Consider the following 19668-nt stretch of genomic DNA (forward strand, 5'->3'; position numbering starts at 1 on the left):
TAGAACCTCCAGGGGGCACTTTCCGGGGAATCTTTCCAAGTGGGTCCTCTTCAATTAAGAGTTTCCGACTAGTACTGAGAGTAATCTAAAATCAAAAGGAATTTATTTTTCAATCATATATAAAACTTGAAACAAAAAATGTATTTAATTACTTTTTTTAACAAAAAAATTAATACAAAATTTTAACGAAGCATCGATAATAAAAATATTCTAAATTTGAGAATACAGTAACTATCTTATTTTAATGTCTACTATTCTTAAAATAAGAATACATTGTTAATTTACAAATTTAAAAAAAAACAAATTTTTATTCGGTAAATTATTTTATTGAAATAACACATTCAAAAAAAAAGAAATCCTGCTCCAATTTTAACGTGCGATATTATCAATCAGATATTTTTTTTACGTTCAACAATCGCTCATTAACACATTTTTTTTTTCTTCAAGCCTCGTTGTTAAATTGCATTGAATACGTGGGGCATTCAGAGGAGTTGCATTTAAATAAAAAGAACACGGTGTATCTGTTTTGAATGGTGGTGTCGAAAGTGAGGAAGAGGGTTAAGAGGGGGCACAAATAGAGGTGGAGGGAGAGAGGGGGGGACAAAATAGGGGACCTCAGAAATTATGGCAGTGGGGTCAAATAGATATAGCCAGAATGCGAGGTGATTGCTGGAGGACCGCATAATTGCACCCTTTGTGGTGCAATCAGCGTCACAACTTGGCTGGCGCCTCTAAACTACCCCCCCCTCCCCACACGCCCCTCTCTTTTCTCCCCACCCTCTCTACCTTTTTATATATATATATAGTGAATCAGACACCCCACCACTTTTTTTTTTTTAGCTATATCTTTTCATTTTACTTCCATTCATAGTTGCTTCAAAAACTTTAAAAATCACAATGTGAATTGGACCCAATTGCCAGAATATATATGTATATATTCGCGCGTTCGTCTAACACAATATCTCATTTGTATTTCTATTTTCAATCGTATTTCTTTAAAGTGGAATTATTTTTTTTTTTAGCATAAAAATTATTTTTTAATAAAAGTTTTGTTTTAAAGGAATATATTTATTTTTGAATTTATTTTGAAAAAAAAAAATTAGATATTTTATATTTATTTAATAGAAAAAATTATTTTTTAAATAAATAAAATAACGATTATTTAATTTTTAAATAAATAAAATAACAATTATTTAATTTTTAAATAAATAAAATAACAATTATTTAATTTTTAAATAAATAATATTTTGATTAATTGAAAAAAAATTAAAGAAAATTATTATTAAATTACCAATTATTTGGATATGGGAAAAACAATTTTTTTTTTTTTTTGCAAAAAATAGAGAGATATGAGTTTTGAGAAGAAAAACAGAGGCAGTTGTAAGATGATAATTAATTGTAAAAGACATAAAACCGACGTTTAGATGAAGGCAAAATATATATCGGAGGTCTGAAACTTCCTGTGTGGCTTGTTTGTCTGCACACATGGAGCATTGTTTATCTTTGCGAGGCTCTTATTAATTTAGTCAGTTACTCCATATGAAGATGAAAAGAAGCCGCTTTAATTTTTTTTTTATACCCTCACTTTACACCATTTCAAGAATCATTCTATTTATTTTTCAATTTTAAAATTATTTAAAACTTTACTATATTCTTGAAAATTGCAAAATAACCATTTTTAAATAAAAAGAAAAGGAATTATTTCTTTTTAATTAAACTCAATAATTAAAAATACAAAGAAACTATTTTTCTAATTAAAAAATTTTTTTTTTTCAATTTCTCAAAAAACAAATAAAAATTTTTTTCAACTAAAAACATAAATAATTAATAAACAAATAATATTATGAATATTAACTAATTATTATGAATTATAATAAAAAAAATTTTTTATTAATTATAAACGAAATGTCAAGAAAATATATAGTTTTTATTCCCATGAAAAAAAAGAAGAAAATAGGAAGACAAAGAAAATTATAATTTCGTGTCTAACTCAATTAAGCAAAGTGAATTTTCCCAGCTTTCTTGATGTTTTATATTCGTATAAGAAATAAAATAAAAAGTTTTCTTCGCATATTCGATTTCATTCTCATAAACCGCGATTCTCCTTGCATGATTTACGATCACGTGAATCTTGCTGCTGAAGGGAATTACATCGTCGGTATCAAGGTGCGAATGAAAAAAAAAAAAAAGAATCATTTCAAATAAAAAGGCATTGCACTTTTTCATAACTAAAGATTTATATTCAGCAAAAAAAGAAAAAAAAAGTAAATTCTTTTTCAATTTAAGAAAAAAAAATAATCAAAACTTTTTAATTTCTACCGCTCTTTAAAAAAAAAAACCCCCCTTTAAAGAACCTTAAAAAAATTAAAAAAATTTACAAAATCCGTATCTGTTTTTCTTTAAATCATTTTGACCGTGATTGCTGTTTGTGTACAAATTTATATTTTCGTAAATTATATTTTTTTCTAATAAGTTGAATTGAATGTGAATAAATCAGTTTGTTTCTTTTTTTTTCTTTTTTTTTTTTTTTTGAAAAGCTCTCGATACTTTTGATTGAGAGTCACTGAAGCTTGCAGCTTGCGACATGACGATGCCATTACGCGTCGACCTTTCTACTCTTCTCTCCCTGCTCTCTGCGCTATTTCTCTCTCATTTTCCCTCCATCACTTTCCGTTATTCTCTCAATCCCATCCCACCCTTTCACTGTTACTCTCTGATGTTCCCATCAATTTGACCAGCAAACAAACTTCTCGTATGGTCTACGCTAATTGATTCATGATATCGCATTAGTTGCAAATGTCTAGTTGATAAATATTCAACTTCTAATTGAAGGGCACAAAACAACCAAAGTTATTATCAATTTAACAGAAAAGCTCCTGCAGAGCAAAATTTATATTCACCAATTTTCCCAACGCTACCTAAAATTCATTCTAAATTAACTTCAATTTCAATAATAACAAAAACAACAACAATAATAATAATAATAATAATAATAATATCAACAACAATAATAACAAAAACAATAATAATAATAAAAATAATAATAATATAAAATTTGTATCACATAAATATTTATTTGTAACAAATAATTTTTATTTCAATGAAACTGTCCCACTTGGAAAGATTCACCGGAAAGTGCCCCCTGGAGGTTCTATCAGAATTCCGCCGGAACTTCCAACGTAATTCCGTTGGAATTCCATCGGAGTTTCAAAGAATTTCCGATGGGATTCCGACGTAGTCCCGACGGAATTACGATTAATTTTTTTTCAATATTTTTAGAGTCTTAATTCCGTCAGAATTCCGTCGGAACTTTGTCGGAATCCCATCGGAAATTCTTTGGAACTCCGATGGAATTCCGACGGAATTACGTTAGAAGTTCCGGCGGAATTCCGATAGAACCTGCAGGGGGCACTTTCCGGGGAATCTTTCCAAATGGGGTATTTGAGACAAATGAAAATTGATGTAAATAAATATTTATTTGATTCAAATAAATATTTATTTGATAATAGTAAAATAAGAGATTATTTGTATCAAATATATTTTTGTTTCATTATTTAATAGAATAATTTAAATATAATACTATTGATTATTATTATGTACTTTAACAGTAGAGGGAAAAAAAAAATTTTTTTTCCTTTTTTTATTCTCTAGGAAATAAAGGAGAAAACTTTTAAATAACCGTATTATAGTTATAAATATTTGATTAGGGATTTCTGGAAAGAAACTTTTAGTAAATAATAAAAAGCTCCTCTATATGCGAACAATATCAACTTATACATATATATTTCTGTAAATTATATACACGTGAATTACAAATGCCCTTTACGCGAGAAAATTTCCTTTATCGATTGATGTTCATGTAAGAGTTTTACCATGTCTACTATTTCACCCTATACATTTATTTCCATTTTTTTTTTTGCATGTATATGTATATAGTTTGCGAATCTTAAATTGTATACAGAGTGCAGAGTATTTAAAATATAATATATCTCTCTATAACCCTTTACATCAATGATTAAAAAAAACTGTCATTTTCCTTTATTCAGAATTATATGGAGATTTCCCCCTGATAACGACGACGTTAGCTATTCTTAACAATATGCAAAAGAGAAAAATAAAAAAACTACAAATAGAAATCTATTATATTATAAGAAAGTGTTCATTTAAATAATTCAAGAATTACAAGTCTTTTCATAAAATTTGCAAAATTCTGATTTCTGATTTAAAAAGCAAATGTTGAGGAAAAAAAATTTTGATTTACAGTTAAACAAAAAAAAAAGTAATTTGCAATTTCAGAAAAGAATTTTTATTTGCAAAGAAAGCTGCTTTAAAAGAAAATAGATAGAAAAAGACAAAATTAGTAACAAACGAATGTTTGTTGAAAAAAAAAATTCATGAAGCAAATAAAATATTTGCTAGAGCTGCTAAAAAAAATTTAGCTGTAACGTGTAAAAAAAAAAAAACAAAAATTTAAACCCCACAGCAAACTTATATCAACGAACAAAAAAACATTCACTTTTTTTTTATAAAATAATCTTTTTGGAAAATAAAAGAAAAATTTATAAAAATGGAAAAAAAAATAAAGTTCATTCATCTTAAAGAATGTTATATATTTTTTTAATCACTTTTTTTCATGACAGAAATAAAAAAAAAAAAAAAAGAGTACAATCCATTTTGGACCAGCTGCCAGAAACATATTCCAGAAGTCGCATTTTAATGGGAGCTCATTATAATGGTTGCTCTTAACGCATCTAACAACCAGACCACGTCACATGAGTGAGGAGATTAAATCCATTACTTAATTTGTTTGCTCACTCATTTACACAGTCGCTTTCTCTAAAACGACGCGACGTGAAGATTTAATTTATCCTCTTAGGATAAAAAAAAAACTATATAATTTATCCGCCTGGGAAAAAAGGAAAATTTATTTTCTCATAGAAAAACAAATTTTACTTCAATCAAAATATAAACTGCATTTCTTTAAATAAATTATGTAAATTAAATATTTTTTTGCATTTTGAAATAATTTGTAAAATTTAAAGAATAATTAGTTTAAAAAAATATATTCGGAAATTAATTGAAATTTTTTTTTTTTTACTATTATTTGACGAATATAAAATTTGACTATTGTCGAATTGGGACTAGTGGAAAAATTAATCTAAATTTTTCAAACAAAAAATTTTATTACGAAAAATAAGGGAAAAAATTTTTACTATTATATATTCAGTCAAATTGTTGGATAAAAATTGACTATACTTGATTTCGATTTGACTATTTTTTAGGCAAATTTGACAATTCTATACTAAATTTGACTAATCATTAGTAAAATTTGATTATTTTTTAGAAAAATTCGGCAATACTATCAAATTTTACTATTCTTTAGTAATAAGTCTATTGTACTACCAAATTTGACTATCATTCAGTCAAGTTTAACCATAATATATATAGTAATATAGTAAAAATTGTAAAAACTTAAGTATCCTTTAGTCGAATTTGATTAGACTTTAGTGAAATTTGACTATTCTGCAGTCAAATTTGTTTATTCTTCAAAGTTGAGTATTATTTAGTATCCTATCTATTTATTAACAAAAATTTAATTATTTAAAAAAAAAATTCAATTATTCTAATCAAATTTGAATATACTTTAGTTAAAATTTGACTATCATTAAATTTAAATCGACTAAACCTTTGACTATTTCATAAATTGTTGTATCCGTCAGTCAAATTTGACAATCAATGAAAAGATTAAAAAACTAATAATTAAATTTGATTTATTTGCAAAATTTTGCAAAATAGTTTTAAAAAAAAAAAAGTTATTATAAAATTGATAAAATTTATCTGAAATTTTTTTTTTTTTTTTGAAAATTTACTATAGTGATTAGTAAAAATTCATTATTAATTGCATTAGTATTTAATTTAATTGATTGTCTTTGTCTGTTATTCTTAGAGGAAATTGTAGTCACTCAATGACTGTCACTCAAATTTAATTGTCATTTAGAGAAAACCTATATATGAATAATATTAACTGACATTTATAAATGACATTTATTGACAATGTGTCAAATAGAATTTTGTCGAATATTAGGGGGAGGGGGTTTTACATGCATTTTTAAAGAAAAAAAAAAAAAAAATTCCAAATATTGAAGAAAAAAAAAGAAAATTAATTATAAACTAAAAAATATTTATAATTCCCTCTTCTTTTTTATTTATATAATATATTAATGCTAATGTGAAGAAAAATAATTTCTCATGGAATGTTACAGTGGAAAAGAGAGAGAGAGAGAGAAAAAAAAGAAGAAAGATAAAATTCAAAAGCTGATACTTCAACTCACCCTGTTTTTTTCTTTATAAAAGACATTTTAAAATGCATGGGCGGTTGACTACTAAAGGAGTTTTAACGGGCTGCCCTCAAAGTCACTTAGGTTAGATGGATCGTCAATTAATTGTTCCCTTTTTAATTGAGGCGTCCCCAACAGAAAAGTACACTTATAAAAGAAATATTCCTTCAGTAATGTTTTTCACTTCCATTAGTTTTTCTTTTTTTTATTATTATTCCATTATTTTATTTTTATTATTATTTTTATTTTTTTATTATTATTAATTTCTATTTTTTATTAATTCTCCTTATAATAAAAAGAAAAATGTAAATAATTTTCATTTTAAATAAAGCAAATAGTAATAAGTTTTATTTTTTTAAGAAGTGAATATTTGAAAAATGATAAAAAAAAAAAAAATTCGAGGAATCTTGGGGATTTTGAAAAAATAAGATTAAAAAAAAAATCCAAAAAACCGTTTTTCTCTTGCAATCTCATTTTTAAAGAGAAAACTTGTGGAAAGGAAGTGGTGCGTGTTTATTTAAACGATTAGACGAAGCATGTGCAACTCCCTCCCTACGATCATTTACACGTCCACTCGCATGTTGCGTTTATCTTACATAAATAGCCGTAATTTCAGAACGTGGTAAAAACCAAGAGGCGGAACACTTTTTGAGGGTAATGATAAATAAACAGATAATTCTACCCTATATTACGAGATAATGTTTCTACGGGCCGAAGGTCTTTGGTTTCTTGAACCTTTTTTTTCACGCAAAAAAAAAAAAAAAAAAAAAAAAATGTATTTGTATAAATATATAATACCTCAATCTCATTAAATTTATTAAACCATATTATGCAATGGTAAACAAAAAGGAAAAAAAAATATTTTTCTTAGTCTAATAAGCATCTTAATTATAAAAAAAAAATAAATTTACTAATTGTTTATTTAAATTATAATTTATAATTAAAAATAAGTTTGAAAGTAACTTATTAATTTATTTACTTAATAAATTAAAAGGAATCTAAATTATTAATTATTGTTTTAATTATTATTCTAATTATTTATTTAATTTTTATTTAAAGTAAAAAAATTACCGTAAATAATTCTAATAATTTCTAATTAAAATAACCCGTTAATTACAAAAATTCCTATCCTATCAAATAATTATAAATTTTTACATTAAAATTAAAAATAACACAAAAAAGAATCGACCAAAAAAATGTTGAATGTAGAGAAAAAATTTAAAAATTGAAGATTTTATTTAGAAAATATAATGATTATAGACATAAGTGAAAACTATATAATAGTGAGTATAATAGTAAGAGTCAATTACAAGTGACGATATTAGGAAACGGAAACTCTTGTTTCCCTTCAACTTTTGTTTTGAAAACAAAGTAAAATCTGTGTCACAGATCCGGGCAGCTGTTACACTCAGTTTCCGACTTTTCAATGATTTTCCATGTGAGCAAAACAAACACTTGGTTTCAACATTTGTATAACTCATGTTGCGTTTAACCATTTAGATATATACATTTACAAATATAAAACAGAAATCGTATATAAAATAACGTAATTTGACTATTCTTCAAATAAAATTTAATTATTTTTTACTAATTCATTAATTTCACTATTCAACAGTAAAATTTTAATATATTCAAGCACAATTTTACTATACTCGAGTCAATTTAACTATTATTTAATCACAATTGATTACAGTCAAATTGAGACTATTTTTTTTTTATTTCATTTTATTCTAGCAAAATTTGACTACATTTTGACTATCATTTTGAAAAATTTAGCTATTTGTTAGTCAAATTTTACTATTATTTAATCATAATTGATTTCAGTCAAAATTTGACTATTTTTGTCAAATTTAATTGGTTTTTTCAGTCAAATTTGACTACATTTTGACTATATCGTTTTGGAAAATTGGGCTGTTTTTCACTCAAATTTTACTATTATTTAATCACAATTAATTTCAATCAAAATTTGACTATTTTTTCTAATTTAGCTGTATTGTCAGTCAAAATTTGACAACATTTTGACTATCATTTTGGAACATTCAGCTTTTTGTTAGTCGAATTTTACTATTATTTAATCACAATTGATTTCACTTAAAACTTGACTATATTTTGACTATAATTTTTGTCAAATTTAGCTATTTTTTAGTCAAAATTTTACTGTAAATTAAATAAAAATTATATTTTAAGTCATACTTGATCATTATTTAAAAAAAAAATTAATTAGTCAAATTTAACTATCTTTCAGTCGAATATAAACCAATATAATTTGATCTTGCTTATCAATTTTAGTTAACGGGAATAATGTAAAGTGCAAAGTGAAGTTCGCCACATGGCCTTGCGCTCCAGCAACGATGCAGCTGTGTGTTCGTGAGAGAGCTTTTTTACAAGGGTTTAAAACCGGAACACGAATTACGCGTTACTTGAACCTCAAGACGCGTTTGCATAAAGTCGATATATATATATAGAGAGAGAGAGAGAGAGAAAGAGAGACTGTGAGCCATCAGTGAATACATTTTACGACCTATTCAGCAAGAAAAAATGCAAAAATTTTTTTAGTACCATGAAAATAGTCAAATCCCAATAGAAAGAGATATATTCTCGGTGACAGGAAAAATAAAAAAAAGTATTCTCAAAATGAGAATATATTTCCTTGCTATCTAGTTTAGAATATTTAGATGCAATTTATTCTGGAATTTAGTATATTCTAGTTTTAAGAAAACAATATTTTTAAAATTTAAAAATATATTCTCAATTCAAGAATATATTCTATAAATATAATATATATTTTAAATTCAAAAATATATATTTTTAATTCTGTTGCAAATAATTAGAAATTTAACAAAATTCCATAAAAAATTAAAAATTATTAAAAAAAAAAAAAAAATTCAGAATATTGTTTTTAGGGTGTGTTTAAAATTATACTGAACATTTCTGATATGAAACGAAATGTAAAAAATGAGGTGGATTCCTGTTGGAATGATATAGCAATATATATGGTATGTTTAATATAACACACATAAAGAGTTGGACTTTATATTAACGTATGCCATTAGCTTGATGATTTTACGATTACATTAGACGCCCTTGGGAAACTATTATTATGGTTGGTAGGCCGAATTTATTATCCTAAAAGCTTCATTACACTTTTGATTAGTTAACTGCAGTTGTGACCTGGAATTGCGCGTTATTCCTCGCTCAGTAATTCAATTCTCCCTCTATCTCTCTCGCTCTCTCTCTCTCTTTGCTCTTTACTCGAGAGTAATTCAAATTAGTGGACATTGTTTTCAACTTTCTTGTATTCTTTTATAAAATAACTCTTGTTTTTTCATAGTTTTTATATTTTTAAAACAATTTAATCATTTACTTCAATTGAATCAAGCAGAAAAAAAATAAATAACGCACTTTTAGATTGGTCCAGCGGATGCTGAGCTACACTCAAATCCATTTCGGAAAAAAGTTTGAAAAATTAAATTTTTGAGATAATCGCTCCGAAATGCCATAACTGTCTTCAGCAAAAAGTAGCGAACAACAAATGTATGGCGCACTTTTTGATTGGTCCAGCGGATGCTGAGCTACACTCAGATAAATTTTTTAAAAAATTTTGAAAAAGTAAATTTGCGAGATAATTGATCGGGAATACCGCCAAAGTCTTAACCCGGGAGTCTCGAACAAAAAATGTATGGCGCACTTTTTGATTGGTCCAGCGGATGCTGAGCTACAGTCAGATAAATTTTTTAAAAAATTTTGAAAAATTAAATTTGCGAGATAATTGATCGGGAATACCGCCAAAGTCTTAACCCGGGAGTCTCGAACAGAAAATGTATGGCGCACTTTTTGATCGGTCCAGCGGATGCTGAGCTACACTCAGATAAATTTTTTAAAAAATTTTGAAAAATTAAATTTGCGAGATAATTGATCGGGAATACCGCCAAAGTCTTAACCCAGGAGTCTCGAACAAAAAATGTATGGCGCACTTTATGATCGGTCCAGCGGATGCTGAGCTACACTCAGATAAATTTTTTAAAAAATTTTGAAAAATTAAATTTGCGAGATAATTGATCGGGAATACCGCCAAAGTCTTAACCCGGGAGTCTCGAACAAAAAATGTATAGCGCACTTTTTGATTGGTCCAGCGGATGCTGAGCTACACTCAGATAAATTTTTTAAAAAATTTCGAAAAATTAAATTTGCGAGATAATTGATCGGGAATACAGCCAAAGTCTTAACCCGGGAGTCTCGAACAGAAAATGTATGGCGCACTTTTTGATCGGTCCAGCGGATGCTGAGCTACACTCAGATAAATTTTTTAAAAAATTTTGAAAAATTAAATTTGCGAGATAATTGATCGGGAATACCGCCAAAGTCTTAACCCGGGAGTCTCGAACAAAAAATGTATAGCGCACTTTTTGATTGGTCCAGCGGATGCTGAGCTGCACTCAAATAAGTTGGGAAAAATTTTCGAAAAATTAAATTCGCGAGATAATCGTTCGGGAATACCACCAAATTCTTTAGCAAAAAGTCTCGAACAAAAAATGTATGGCGCACTTTTTGATTGGTCCAGCGGATGCTGAGCTACACTCAAATAAGTTGGGAAAAATTTTGGAAAAATTAAATTCGCGAGATAATCGTTCGGGAATACCACCAAATTCTTTAGCAAAAAGTAACGATCGAATAATGTATGGCGCACTTTTTGATTGGTCCAGCGGATGCTGAGCTACACTCAAATAAGTTGGGAAAAATTTTGGAAAAATTAAATTCGCGATATAATCGTTCGGGAATACCACCAAATTATTTAGCAAAAACTAGCGATCAAATAATGTATGGCGGACTTTTTGATTGGTCCAGCGGATACTGAGCTACAGTAAAAAACAAATTTGGAAAAAATGTAGAAAAATTAAATTTTTGAGATAATCGCTCCGGAATGCCATGACTGTCTTTAGCAAAAAGTAGCGAACAAAAAATGTATAGCGCACTTTTTGATTGGTCCAGCGGATGCTGAGCTACACTCAGATAAATTTTTTAAAAAATTTCGAAAAATTAAATTTGCGAGATAATTGATCGGGAATACAGCCAAAGTCTTAACCCGGGAGTCTCGAACAGAAAATGTATGGCGCACTTTTTGATTGGTCCAGCGGATGCTGAGCTACACTCAGATAAATTTTTTAAAAAATTTCGAAAAATTAAATTTGCGAGATAATTGATCGGGAATACCGCCAAAGTCTTAACCCGGGAGTCTCGAACAAAAAATGTATGGCGCACTTTTTGATTGGTCCAGCGGATGCTGAGCTACACTCAGATAAATTTTTTAAAAAATTTTGAAAAATTAAATTTGCGAGATAATTGATCGGGAATACCGCCAAAGTCTTAACCCGGGAGTCTCGAACAACAAATGTATAGCGCACTTTTTGATTGGTCCAGCGGATGCTGAGCTACACTCAGATAAATTTTTTAAAAAATTTCGAAAAATTAAATTTGCGAGATAATTGATCGGGAATACAGCCAAAGTCTTAACCCGGGAGTCTCGAACAGAAAATGTATGGCGCACTTTCAGATTGGTCCAGCGGATGCTGAGCTAAACTCAAATAAATTTATGAAAAATTTTCGAAAAATTAAATTCGCGAGATAATGCCTTGGGAATAATGCCAAAAAATTGAGCAAAAAGTCTCGAACAAAAAATGTATGGCGCACTTTTTGATTGGTCCAGCGGATGCTGAGCTACAGTAAAAAACAAATTTGGAAAAAATGTAGAAAAATTAAATTTTTGAGATAATCGCTCCGGAATGCCATAACTGTCTTTAGCAAAAAGTAGCGAACAAAAAATGTATGGCGCACTTTTTGATTGGTCCAGCGGATGCTGAGCTACACTCAGATAAATTTTTTAAAAAATTTTGAAAAAGTAAATTTGCGAGATAATTGATCGGGAATACCGCCAAAGTCTTAACCCGGGAGTCTCGAACAAAAAATGTATGGCGCACTTTTTGATTGGTCCAGCGGATGCTGAGCTACACTCAGATAAATTTTTTAAAAAATTTCGAAAAATTAAATTTGCGAGATAATTGATCGGGAATACCGCCAAAGTCTTAACCCGGGAGTCTCGAACAAAAAATGTATGGCGCACTTTTTGATTGGTCCAGCGGATGCTGAGCTACACTCAGATAAATTTTTTAAAAAATTTTGAAAAATTAAATTTGCGAGATAATTGATCGGGAATACCGCCAAAGTCTTAACCCGGGAGTCTCGAACAACAAATGTATAGCGCACTTTTTGATTGGTCCAGCGGATGCTGAGCTACACTCAGATAAATTTTTTAAAAAATTTCGAAAAATTAAATTTGCGAGATAATTGATCGGGAATACAGCCAAAGTCTTAACCCGGGAGTCTCGAACAGAAAATGTATGGCGCACTTTCAGATTGGTCCAGCGGATGCTGAGCTAAACTCAAATAAATTTATGAAAAATTTTCGAAAAATTAAATTCGCGAGATAATGCCTTGGGAATAATGCCAAAAAATTGAGCAAAAAGTCTCGAACAAAAAATGTATGGCGCACTTTTTGATTGGTCCAGCGGATGCTGAGCTACAGTAAAAAACAAATTTGGAAAAAATGTAGAAAAATTAAATTTTTGAGATAATCGCTCCGGAATGCCATAACTGTCTTTAGCAAAAAGTAGCGAACAAAAAATGTATGGCGCACTTTTTGATTGGTCCAGCGGATGCTGAGCTACACTCAGATAAATTTTTTAAAAAATTTTGAAAAAGTAAATTTGCGAGATAATTGATCGGGAATACCGCCAAAGTCTTAACCCGGGAGTCTCGAACAAAAAATGTATGGCGCACTTTTTGATTGGTCCAGCGGATGCTGTGCTACACTCAAATAAGTTGGGAAAAATTTTGGAAAAATTAAATTCGCGAGATAATCGTTCGGGAATACCACCAAAGTAGTTAGGAGAAAGTTTTTAACAAAAAATATAGTGCGCACTTTTTGATTGGTCCAGCAGATCGTGAGATAGGTTTAAATAAATTTTCGTATTTTTCGAAAAATTTACGATTTTGAAATTATTTGTTGATTATAATTGATGCAGAATCGATTTCTTGTTTCAAATATATATTTTGATAGTGTTTGTCGAATTCAGTGTGGCTGACTTTGAATTCATACAAAAGATAAGAAAACCCATCAAAAGGAAAAGCTGCTTCGAATAACTTGAGATAATATTCCATTTTCGAAATTAAATTAAATCTAGGGAAAACAGGATCTGAATATGAAAAGTGGGTGATGAAGGGGGGAAAGGAGAGCAATTCCATCGCGAATTTTCCAGGAAGCGATCATCAATTTTCCGAGTCAGGACAAACTTCCGACAGCTCGAGTTATTTGAATGAACAGTGTCGTAGGAGTAGCGGATGGATAGACACAGAACGAAGAGATCTGGCATGAGAGAGAAAAAGAGAGAGAGAGAGAATGTAGTCACTGATTTAAAGCGGGACAATTGAATCCAATTACCACTGCCGCAGCTGACAGCGGTTCTCAATGAGCCCTCAATCAATGTCTCTCGCTCTCTCACTCACTCTCTTTAGATCGACACCTCAAGCCCTTTTTTTCTATTTTCATTTTTAACCATCTTTTTCTCGATAGAAAACAAAAAATCATATTTTACTATAATAATTATTATTTATTTAGAGAGGAGGTGAAATTTTTTGAAAATTAAACTCTAATTGTGTAACACACATAGAAGTGTAATTAAGGCGAGTAATCAGAGACAATCAGAAACAGGAGGTAGGATTTAATCGGTCGAATCGACACGAGATGCATTGCGAATGTTACGAGATGTAACGCAATGCGTCAAATGGGACTAAGCTCGGCTTGATAACGTAATATAATGTAACGCAATCTGTCTCAGACTGGATGGCGTGCTCCAGTAGCTGGTCTGCCGGGCGCCCCTGGCTGTTCATTAGGGGCCGCATTGTCCGCTAACTAAGTACAATCCCTCGTCCCTCTTTACCCTTCTGATGCCGCGACTTCAAACTCCCTTCCCTCCACCCCTCGAACCCGTCGTCGACCCGATTCCTCTTCACTATGTGGCGGCTCTCGCTCAGAACGTGGTGTGTGCCTTGTTCGATTGCCAACGAGGCAACGTCGTTTCAACCACGTCACAATATTCTCAAGAACCCCACCTTAAATATTCACATAAATAAAAAAGGAAAATGAAAAAAAAAATTTATCCCACAAATTGTTTTTTTCTCTTCATAAAGTTTATCTAAAATAAAGTTTACCTAAATTTGACCTAAAATATTTTACGACCTATACCTAGAAAAATTTTTTCTTTGAATCAAAGAAACATTCACCGTGATATGATTAAAGAAGTTTTTTTTAATTCAAAGAAAATATATTTGATTTAACAAAACTTTCTAATATATATATTTTTTAATTAATAAATGGTTAATTTCAAAATTTAACGACAATTTTTATCAATTTCATAATTTAATATTCAACTCCAATTTTCAACCCCAGATATTTTATTGTTAAAAAAAATATGATCATAAATAAAGTGCAATTAACCGTGTCGAAATAAGAGAAGAATACAATTCACCCTTTGTATATATACACCTTTCAAGAATCTTTCTTTTGTATCACTCATTTCATTCTCACCCTTTATACTTTCAACCCCTTGTTATAGAATCTAACCATCCTCTTGTTACTATTGCATCTAATTTACATTATTTCACACTAGTCTCAGTGTATCATTTCGATTTTTTTTTTTTATCGTACCGTTAAGTCAAATTTATTACACAAAAAAAATTGTGTCACATTTTCCTATTATTTAAATACATATACAATATAAAAAATGTCAATAAAAATTATGAACAAAAGTGAAGAACAATTTTTTTCAAATTAAAAAATAAATGATAAAAAAAATGATTAAATAGGACAAAAAATTTTAATATTTAAATAAATATTAATATAATATTGAAATAAATATATTGAAATTTATATCATTTTCAATGTAAAAATAGTTGAGTGAAATTTTTGTGTCTATTTGACAGAAATAAAAATTGAAAAATCAGGGCACAAAATGATAGAGGCACGTTGCTGTTCATTGTAGACATGAACAAGTGTCAATCAGCAATGGGCTAACTTGTAGCGTATTCAATCCAATCAGAAGCACACGAGGGTTGAATGCACCGATTTAGTCTATACTCGAAATATCACAAAATACATTGACGTAAGACGATGTTATTTTCTAAAGGCGAAATTCCTTCTTTAAAAATATATTATTATAAAACAAAATTCAAAAATTTATTGTAAATTTTTTCAAAATATTAATTGTCAATTAAAATTTAATATCAATTATTAATTTAATTTTTGTTAAATAATTTTTTTTTTGTATTCAAAAATTATTTTTAAAAATTTATTTAAACATTGTAATAAATTGATATTTTTTTTCACTAATAAGAAAAAATGCAGTAAAAATTATTTGGTATAAAAATAATTGACCACTGTCGCAGTATTGGCGCGGCATTGACATTTTTTTTTTTTTTTTTGGTAGGAATTTGTAAAAAATAATATTCAATTCTTGTGTAAAATTTGACCTTTAACAATGGGACAAGACTACAATAAAAAAAAAAGATGTTCTTTTCAGAAAAAAAAAATGGTCTCAACAGGAAGTTATACGTGTGTTTTTTTTTCTTTTTTAAAGAGAGAAGAATAGCTGGTTGGAAAATTAGAAAGTATAAATATATAAATAGGCCAGGCCCGCAGAAAGTTAATTATTCTATTCGTCGTCAGCGAGTAATGAATGTGCATTACAATTACCGAGTTATGGAAATTTTGCTGCACCTCCCCCCCCCTCACCACCCCTTTTCCTTATGAACTAGAAGGTCTCTCTCTCTCTCACTCTCTCTCACTTTGCCCTTCTCCACCCAAAACCCTCGCCCTCTCACGAGAACCCTGTTATCCGCTAGGTATACCTAACTATGTAAATAGAGGCCAGCGGAAATTGGTCTTTGAGACTCGACCACTGCCGACTACAACGACGACGACGACGACGACGAACAGACTTAATATCGCTGCCTATATAGAATATAAACCGGTACTGAAATAATAAGGACTTTAACCGGCTTATAGCCTACGCCATTGCCTCTTATGTGTGCCCTTGTTGCGCGCGCAAAGTAAACATGCCATATATACATATATATATATATTATAACCTTTAATCAAAAATTCTATTCAAACCAAATTTTTTTTAATCATCAAAAAATTCCCCTTTGCTTAAATTAAATATTTTTTAAATTAACGTACAAGAATTCGATTTTTATTATGGAAAGGCCAAGCTGCTTGGCTTATTATTATTATTATTAATCAATATTATTATTATTCTATTATTATTATTAATCAATATTATTATTATTTTATTATTACTATTATTATTATTGTAAATTTTTTGTAGTTTGCCTGTAAATATTAATTAAAAACTTTTAAAACCTTGCGGGATTCGAACCCAAGCCGGCATTTTACCAGTCCATTACCATATCCCCAAGACCATTTCACATTTTTTTTTCTACTTTTATTACTGTAATTACAAACTCGGGTTTTGATGATAAAAAAATAATTTTAAAAAAATTCTAATTCTATTATACAAATAATAATAATTATTATTATATAATAATTTTAAATATTATAACAATAGTAATAATAATAATAAATTTATTTGATTCAAATGATCGTTTTCTTTATTATCAAATAAATATTTTCTTGAACCAAATAATTTTTATTTGAATAGAAATAGAAATTTTAAAATTAATATAATACATAAATAATAATTATTTTATTATTATTATTAATCAATATTATTATTATTTTATTATTATTATTATTTTATTATTATTATTATTATTATTATTATTGTAAATTTTTTGTAGTTTGCCTGTAAATATTAATTAAAAACTTTTAAAACCTTGCGGGATTCGAACCCAAGCCGGCATTTTACTAGTCCATTACCATATCCCCGAGACCATTTCACATTTTTTTTCTACTTTTATTACTGTAATTACAAACCAGGGTTTTGATGATAAAAAAATAATGTTTAAAAATTCTAATTCTATTACACAATTAATAATAATAATTATTATTATATAACAATTTTAATATCATAACAATAGTAGTAATAATAATAAGAAATTTATTTGATTTAACTGATCGTTTTCTTTATTATCAAATAAATATTTTCTTGAACCAAATAATTTTTATTTGAATAGAAATAGAAATTTTAAAATTAATATAATACATAAATAATAAAAATCGTACTAATAAACCATGAAATAAATGCTTAAAAAAAAATAAAAAATATTGTTCACTGACCTTTTTTTTGCCCTCAATGAGACCAAGGAGACGTCATTGCCTGTAACAGACGAGAGAAGTTTAACAAATAGCTTTTAGACATTGACTCTTATCATTTCAAAAAAAAGGTAAGCAAACTTAGTGTACTATATATATATATATATATATATATATATATATATATATATCTACATACTTATCACTCTCGCGTTCGTAAACCATACATACATTATGTAACGCACCCGCATAGCGATAAATGTAAATTTAACGCGTTTAAAAAACTACTTATCTTTTACCCATAATTGTCTCGTTAAGCAAATATAGATTATAACTAAAGTGATTACTTTTTTAATTATATCCCCATTATAACTAAATTGCTTTTCTTCTTACAATATACCTATTTATATAAGTAGATTTAATATAGATTATCCTAATCATCAAACTCTTTTTTAAAAAAAAAACAAATTTCTTAAAAAATTTAGTTTACAAAAAAAAATAAATAATTTAATAAGAAATTTAAATTTTAACCTTTAAAAAATAATTTTCCTTCAAATAAAATATATAAATTAACAATAAGGGGTTTTTTTTTGTTTTTTTTTTTTTTTTTTGAAAAGATCAACAATTTGTGGTATTCGACTCAGTCAGGAGATTTTTGGTTTCCATCACTGAATTGCTTTTTTGAAAAGCGCGCAGACTCAAAATGACGAACGGGACGACGCGACGACGAAGACGACGACGAGCCGGCATCTCGCAATCTCCTTCGATCCAATATCCGAGTTTTTTGACAGCAATTTCGGTCACGTCCGATAATATATCTGGATCATTAATATAAAGCCTCCCTTCGCGTTGCGCTTCCCTTGCGGGGAAATTGCTTTTCAATCCCCAACTACCACACTCTTCCATCCCCCCCCCTCTCTCTCTCACTCTCTTCAAGATCTGTTCATCTCCTACCCCCCGTACAAATCACCCCTTCTTCAACAGTACGTCTTTTCCACTCGTGTTATACCACCCTCCCCCTTTCCATAACCATACACATTTTTTGACTATTAAAAATTTATTTTTTGCCGTTATGTTACCTAAATTATTTTCTAATAAAAAATTTTATTATTGATATTTTAAATAGAATTACTAATTGTTTAAAATTCTATTTACTGAAAAAATTATTATTTTATTAATTTTATTATTCTTTATATGCAAAAAAAATCTACATCTATAGTTTAGCGATATGTTTCACTAAAACAACGAAAGTTTTACGCTATTCTAAAGAAATAAATCGCTGTTCCAAAGAAACTTATCGCTGTTATATAGATGAAGATTTTTTTTACTTTTACTTATTATAATATAAATATAATATTATTATTATTATAAAATAATTAATAAAATAATTTATTTTATTAACACATATTACACAAATTATTAATAAAGTAAAAATAAATTTTTCCAATTAATTTCCGCCTGAGATTTATATATTAGCATAAAAAATTATAAAACTAAAGCGATAATATAATATTCATTTTTTATAATCGAAAGCAATTTATTCATTTTCATATATATATGTATAATGTAAAGATAATAAATTATATCGTTTAAAGAAAATTTATCCATTGAAGGAGCTAGATAATAAAAGTTAATGGATGTAATTTGGTTTCTGTTAAAGGAACGGGAAGAGTCAGCGAATGTGTTTTTATTAGAGAATTTATATATATATATATATAAATGAAAAAACTAGGGAAAAAAAAGTGAACGTGTGCGCACTGAAGACTATACGAGTACGCAGAAAACACTCTCCCTTCCCTCTTCTTTCATCCTCCCCCGCCCCATAAAGATCCCCTCAATCAGATAAAAAATGTATTATAGCAGCCATGATACAGAACTCAATACCTCTCTCGGTAGCTTCTACAAAAGTGAACGACGCATCTTTTTCCCTATAGTATCTGCTTACGGTAAATCGGTATCGAACCCATTCAAAAACCCAATAAATATCATATCTCAATAATTTTC

General features: G+C 28.5%; 1 protein-coding gene across 2 annotated transcripts in view; it reads right to left on the reverse strand.

Annotated features, from left to right (window-relative positions):
* The window catches only part of LOC127284818 (LIM domain only protein 3-like), a 127089-nt gene that overhangs the window by 56024 nt on the left and 51397 nt on the right, over window positions 1-19668 (reverse strand). For both annotated transcript variants that reach the window (XM_051310517.1, XM_051310515.1), the window contains one exon: window positions 17689-17728. The gene's annotated coding sequence lies outside the window, so the exon portion shown is untranslated. The remainder of the gene's footprint in view (window positions 1-17688; window positions 17729-19668) is intronic.

Source organism: Leptopilina boulardi, unplaced genomic scaffold (assembly GCF_019393585.1).
Source record: "Leptopilina boulardi isolate dan_hultmark-lab unplaced genomic scaffold, ZJU_Lbou_2.1 LbouV2_325, whole genome shotgun sequence".
Lineage (NCBI taxonomy): Eukaryota > Metazoa > Arthropoda > Insecta > Hymenoptera > Figitidae > Leptopilina > Leptopilina boulardi.